We start from the raw sequence: 6,797 nt of genomic DNA on the forward strand, positions 1-6,797 counted from the left end.
TCCAAATAAATTAATTCATAAAGGTGACCTAATACGCTGACGCGTTCTAAAATTTGAGGGTGACCTGGCTGTGACAAGACACCGCACTGATCACCCGTGCTTTTTCAACAGATCTCGCTGGCTTGCTGGGTGTCTCCTTTCTCTTCCACAGTCCAATCTCTGTCCTCCCTGAAGCAGAATGCTCGGTCAAATGAGACACATGTAAAAAAATAAAAAAAATAAATCACATTGTAGAACTCTCTGGGTAGATTTCTATGTTGATTTCTGTTTGGGTAAGTATTGAATTTCTGGCTCCTCTGAATTGAAAAATGGCACTCGGAAATTAAGAGTAAGAATAAGAAATCACTTTCTTAGGATTCTCCTTTACAAAAATCTCTTTCTAGAGCAACCCCCCGAATCTGTCCCCATCAGGCTCGCTGAGAGCTGGTCTGCAGCCCTCATTTTCTGATACAAGGAAAACCACCCGCCTGACTCTTAAATCCACCTCATAGAAAGCGTGAGCACCTGACAAGATCGCTTACAGGTTGGCTCAGAGGCCAGCTCTTCCCCCCTCCCCATGTCAAGGCTGAGGGCAGGAACTTGAGTTTGTCCTGGGGAGATGGGATCCCAGGTGCAGGTGTCTGCCTGCCAGCCACATGCTGCTTGTATGCCAGGTGGCATCTCTGAGTCCCACACACACACTCGCTGTGATTCTGAGCCTCCCTGCACCCCACCTCCCCATGCGGTAAGCTCCCCGGAATACTGGTGATTAGGCCCGTATTTAAAACGGTTTGTGACTGACAGGACAGAAAAAAACAATGCCTTTCAAATAACAGCACAACGCTTCTTTACAGATTTAGTCGAGTAAGCTGGGCATCTCTCTTTAGTCTAAAACAAACAAACATGACATGGGAATATGTTATTGAAAATGCCATATGTCTGCGCTGGAGAATGAAAAGTTTGCTTCAATAATAAGTAGAGCGACCACCATGAGCGAGGCAATTTGGGTGAACGCAATGGACAACACAACCCCTTCCGTCCTCTGTCGTTTGTTTTGGCATATTTAGTTTTTCCTTTTAAGTTCAGTCTTTCTCCTGCTGCCTACATGGATCCAAAATGCACATCAGGGGGTAATACAGTTGGTCTTTTACTTAAAACATCTAAAGCGGACCTAAAAAAAAAAAATCCCATACTTTACCATTCTCCAAGTTGGAGTTGCCTTAACGAATTAGACAGATTTTTAAACCAAGGTTTAATAAGTTCTCAACCAGGTGCCAGGTGCTGTGTGAGGAGTCAGGTAGATAAAGAGAGGAGGGCACCCCTTGCCCTTGAGAAGCAAAGTGCCTGTGGAGGAGACAGATAACCAAGTAATTCCAACCGAATCAAATACACGGGTCAGTGCCAGTTGTTCAGGACGTCAGTGACTGTGTCAGAGAGAGCCAGAAAAAGTTCTGAAAGGAGGAGAAAGGCATAGAAGACCGCTGGGAGAGTGAACAGAAATGCATGGAAGTGTAAAAAGAGGGATTTTTCCCTCCTGTTAGAAGTGTGAATGTGTCATGTTTGCATGTAAAAGAAACGGGAGCTAGGACAGCAGGGGCCATGCTGGAAGCACCGGAAAAACTTGTAAGGGAGTTGGATTTTTATCTGAAAGATACAGTTTGGAACTGATCTGAGATTGGAAGCATGGGTGGGGCACGGGAAGTTGTGGTTTTTTGTTTGTTTGTTTGTTTTTCTCTTTTACTGAGATAACTCATCATTTTTAGGCTAATGTGAATAAAATGGAGGCAGAGCCCAGTTAGCAAGCCAGTATAATAGCCTGGGTGGATAATAAGTAGAAGCCTGAATTAAACCAGATGAAGAGAACAAGGAAGACAGAAGAAAGGGATTTATCAGCCAGAGCAGCCAGATCTAGTAATCACGTGGTTGGAGGCATGAGAGGCAAAGGAGGGTAATGCCAACTCTGAGAATCTCTGATCTACTCTCTCGGAGTCGCCACCTCTAAGGTCAGGGAGTTTATTCCTTTTTTTTCTTTTCTTAACATTTTTTAATGTTTGTTTTTTTGTTTGTTTATCTAAAGGAAGAGAGACTCTCAAGCAGGCTCCGTGCTATCAGTGCAGAGCCGAACTGTGAGATCATGACCTGAGCTGAAATCAAGAGTCAGGTGGCTTAACCAACTAAGCCACCCAGGTGGCCCACATTGCACTCTCTTTTGACATCATTTAAGTCTTTTGTGAGTTTGCTAGAGAAACAGAAAACAATTACTCAGCATGCTCATGAAGACCAGTTGAATAATCGAAGCCATTTAATGGCATCTGTTTTTAACTTTCTCTTGTGTAGATTATACAATCTCAGTTCTTTCAAACCTAGGGCACAGTGTATTGACTTTGACTTTGTTTTGTTCTTTGTCTCCCAATGCTTTTTGCATATTCACATAGTTTTTCAAATGTCCAGGTCAAATTTGCAATGATTGCCTCTCACCCTAATTTGAAAACATTCTTCCTTTTTCACATCACCGTGCCTTGGAAAAATCTCATGGTTGAGTGAAGGATACTGATTGTCCACTCCATATCTCTGCCTCTCTTCAAGCACCGGCCCACCCTCAGGGCAACCCTGTGCTTCAGATGATGCTACCTGTTTCCTCCGCCCCTCAGGCTGTCCCAGGGTTCTTGCCCATTAATCTAAAAGTAATTCCATCCCAATGGCCAGAGGTTGGTGTCTAAGAGCATGAGATATGATTTTCTAGGGGCGAGAAATAGCAAGTCTCTTAGTGTTCTATGGATGATACTTGAGGGTCATGGAGGCAGATACGTCATAGACATAAAGCCTAGAAACAGCCTGCTCACTCCTGCCCCAAGGAGAAGCTGGTTTATGGAGGCAGGGAGAGCTAAGAGGACTGCAGAAAAATGTACCCAGAACTACGAGGCTAACAGAACACTGACACTCCACCCTTCTGTGCTGCTATTTGGTGAATCAATTGGTTTTCTTATGCTTTAAGCTAGTCAGAGAGGTTCTCTAGCAGGCAGCTAAAAGAAACCACGCTTTTACGTATGAACACATGATGATGTCTGATTTCCTTTTTTTTTCTTTTTTTCTTTTAAGAAATTTTTTTTGATGTTTATTTGTTTTTGAGAGAGAGAGACAGAGACAGAGGGCAGGGTGGGGGGGAGCAGAGAGAGAGGGAGTCACAGAATTGGAAGCAGGCTCCCAGGCTCTGAGCTGTCAGCATAGAACCCGACGCAGGGCTTGAACTCACAAACTGTGAGATCATGACCTGAGCTGAAGTCAGATGCTCAATCGACTGAACCACCCAGGTGCCCCTCCTTTTTTTTTCTTAACAAAGACCACGTTATAAACCTCCTATTTCATTGCTTCAGCATGTTTACAGATTTTTTTTTAAGTTTACTTATTTATTTCGAGAAAGAGAGACTGAACACAAGTGGGGGAGGGTGGGGGGGGGAGAAAGAGGGAGAGAGAGAGTGAGAGCGAGAGCGAGAGAGCATGATCAGGGAAGGGACAAAAAGAGGGTTGGGAGAGAGAGAATCCCAAGCAGGCTCCATGCTGTTAGTGCAGAGCCCGATGCAGGGCTTGAACCCATGAACCACCCACGAACCACGAGATCATGACCTTGGCTAAAACCAAGAGTCAGACACTTAACTGACTGAGTCACCCAGGCACCCCAGATAGAATAGATATATTTTGATCCACCTTGTACTCAGCACTCTGGCACTTGCCGTGGAGAACACAAATGAAGCAGAAAAGCCGTGGGCTCTACTCTGAGGTCATAACGTAGTTTGGAAGACAAGAAACACACCCGTTGTTCACCATACACTTTGCAAACCGCATAGGACGGTTTGTGGCTGCTCAGAGATGGAAGGGATCAGTGTAGGATGATGATTGGGATGGGGGTAGAATTTGGTCAGCTAGGATACTGGACGGTATTTCAGTGAAGGGAGAAAGAAAAACCAAGGCATGTTATGTTTTTGAGGCAGTTGGGAGGTGAACTTGTCTGCAGCAGCATCAACCACCTGGGGAAGCAACAGAAATAAGGCTGAAGGTCTGGAGAGACAGGCGGGGAGGTTAAGGAAGGCGTCATGTAATCAGAGTACAAAAAATACACGAAGTCTCCTTCCCATATCATTGCCAAGTGTTTCGTATTGTTTCTTCAAATTCCTCTGTACCACGAATGACTTGGAAGCAGAAGCCAGGTCTTAACCACCTTTGTATACATACGCGTATATTTGTGTATATGGCCCATGCTCCAAACAGAGCCACCCCAGAATGGGCTGGGCTAACTCCGGGATCCCTGTAGACTCTTGGCTACTTGCTCCTGGGAAATAGCTTGTCTCCCTCTGTAATATCATCTTAGTAGCCCCTATTTTATCCTTTGTGTAACGGATTAAATATTGGCTGGTTTCTGGACCAGCAGTACTGCTTGATAAGTTCAACCAGCCTAGCTGAATCTGTTCTCTACAAAGCTTTGTTCTTCCTTACCCAGTGCCCTGGGATTGATGTGCATGAAAGTAGATTTTTATGACATTTCCCTGTATTTTTCAAAATATGGAAATTAACCAGTAATCTTAGAAAAAGACTGGGATATCTTATTTTAATTTTTTTATAGTAGAGATAAGATTCCTTTATGTCTAGTCTTTCATAACTCTCAAAAAAGAGTTTTACTGGCACATTAGGCACATGTTAATTAAAATGGTGGGTTAATGCTTTAAGGGTCATAGAACTGATGGCAAAAATATTAAATAATAACCATTTGGATTTTCGAACTTCTATAGCAGGAAATCAAACTGGGAAAATAAAATTTCTACGACTATCAGCTGGACCCATTAGAATTATACCTACACATAATAGAACCACCTTGTAGTTTTGTAATCTTTATTCTTAAGCTGGGAAAAATAGAGAATTTAATCACAGATTCTTAAAATTTGTGGTGGGCAAGGGATAAGAATGATACCATTATCTCTAAGTCATAACAAATTTCTTTTAAATAATAGGCAAAATAAAAACAAAGTTTATTTCCTGCTTACCTTTGTGTCATTTATATTTAATCAGAAAAACATTTTTTAAAATTTAAATTCATGTTAGTTAACGTATAGTATAGTATTGGCTTCAGGGGTAGAATTTAGTGATTCATCACATTACATATAACACCCACTGCTCATCCCAACAAGTGTCCTCCTTATGCCAGTCACCCATCTAGCCCTTCCTCCACCCACCTCCCCTCTAGCAATGCTCAGTTTGTTCTCTGTATTTAAGAATCTCTTAAGGTTTTCCTCCCTCTCTGTTTTTGTCTTATTTTATTTTTCCTTTCCTTCCCTTATGTTTATCTGTTTTGTTTCTTAAATTCCAAATATGAGTGAAATCATAAGATATTTGTCTTTCTCTGATTGACTTATTTCACTTAGCATAATATATACTAGTTCCATCCATGTTGTTGCAAATGACAAGATTTTATTCTTTTTGATTGCCAAGTAATATCTCATTGTGTGTGTGTGTGTGTGTGTGTGTGTGTAATGTATATATACATATAATGTGGGTGTGTGTATATATATATATTATATATTATATACCACATCTTCTTTATTCATTCATTTATTCATTCATTAATTCCTTTCATAAGCATTCCATAGTTTTCAGCATACAGATCTTTTACCTCTTTGGTTACATTCATTCCTAGGTATCTTATGGTTTTTGGTGCAATTGTAAAAGGGATCGATTTCTTGATTTTTCTTTCTGTTGTTACATTATTGGTGTATAGAAATACAACACATTTCTGTATGTTGATTTTATATCCTGCTACTTGCCTGAATTCATGTTATCAGTTCTTTTGGTGGAGTTTCAGGATTTCTGCGTAGAGTATCGCGTCTTCTGCAAAAAGTGAACGCTTGCCTTCTTCCTTCCTAATTTGGATGCCTTTTCTTTCTTTTGGTTGTCTGATTGCTGATGCTATGACATCCAGTATGATGTTGAACAACAGTGGTGAGAGTGGACATCCCTGTTGTATTCCTGACCTTAAGGGAAAAACTGTCAGTTTTTCCTCATTGAGGATGATATTAGCTGTGGGTCTTTCATATATGGCCTTTATAATCTTGAGGTATGTTCCTTCTATCCCTACTTTCTTCAGGGTTTTTACCAAGACTGGAGCTTTATTTTGTCAAATCCTTTTTCTGAATCTATGGAGAGGATCATACGGTTCTTATCCTTTCTTTTATTAATGTGGTATATCACGTTGATTGATTTGTGGATATTGAATCACCCCTGCGGCCCAGGTATAAATCCCACTTGATCATGGTGAATAATTCTTTTAATGTATTGTTGCATTTAATTTCCTAGTATCTTGTTGAGAATTTCTGCATCCATGTGCATCAGGGAAATTGATCTATAATTCTCCTTTTTAGTGGGGTCTTCGTCTGGTTTTGGAATCAAGTCTACGGCCATACCACCCTGAATGCGCCCGATCTCGTCTGATCTCGGAAGCTAAGCAGGGTCAGGCCTGGTTAGTACTTGGATGGGAATTAAGGTAACTCTGGTCTCATAGAATGAGTTTGAAAGTTTTCCTTCCATTTCTATTTTTTGGAACAGTTTCAAAAGAATATGTATTAATGAATACTTTAAATGTTTGGTAGAATTCCTCTGGGAAGTCATCCAGCCCTTGACTCTTGTTTGTTGGGAGATTTTTTACTACTGATTCAATTTCTTTACTAGTTATGTTAAAGTCTTCTATTTCTTCCTGTTTCAGTTTTGGTAGTTGACATGTTTTTAGGGATTTATCCACTTCTTCCAGGTTGCCCAACTTGTTGGCATATAAT

At 41.1% G+C, this 6,797-nt stretch overlaps 1 pseudogene; it reads left to right on the plus strand.

Moving 5' to 3' along the window:
* Positions 1-6,414: 6,414 nt before the first annotated feature.
* Positions 6,415-6,529, plus strand: LOC125924033 (uncharacterized; annotated as a pseudogene).
* Positions 6,530-6,797: the final 268 nt, after the last annotated feature.

This window comes from Panthera uncia, chromosome B1 (assembly GCF_023721935.1).
Source record: "Panthera uncia isolate 11264 chromosome B1, Puncia_PCG_1.0, whole genome shotgun sequence".
NCBI lineage: Eukaryota > Metazoa > Chordata > Mammalia > Carnivora > Felidae > Panthera > Panthera uncia.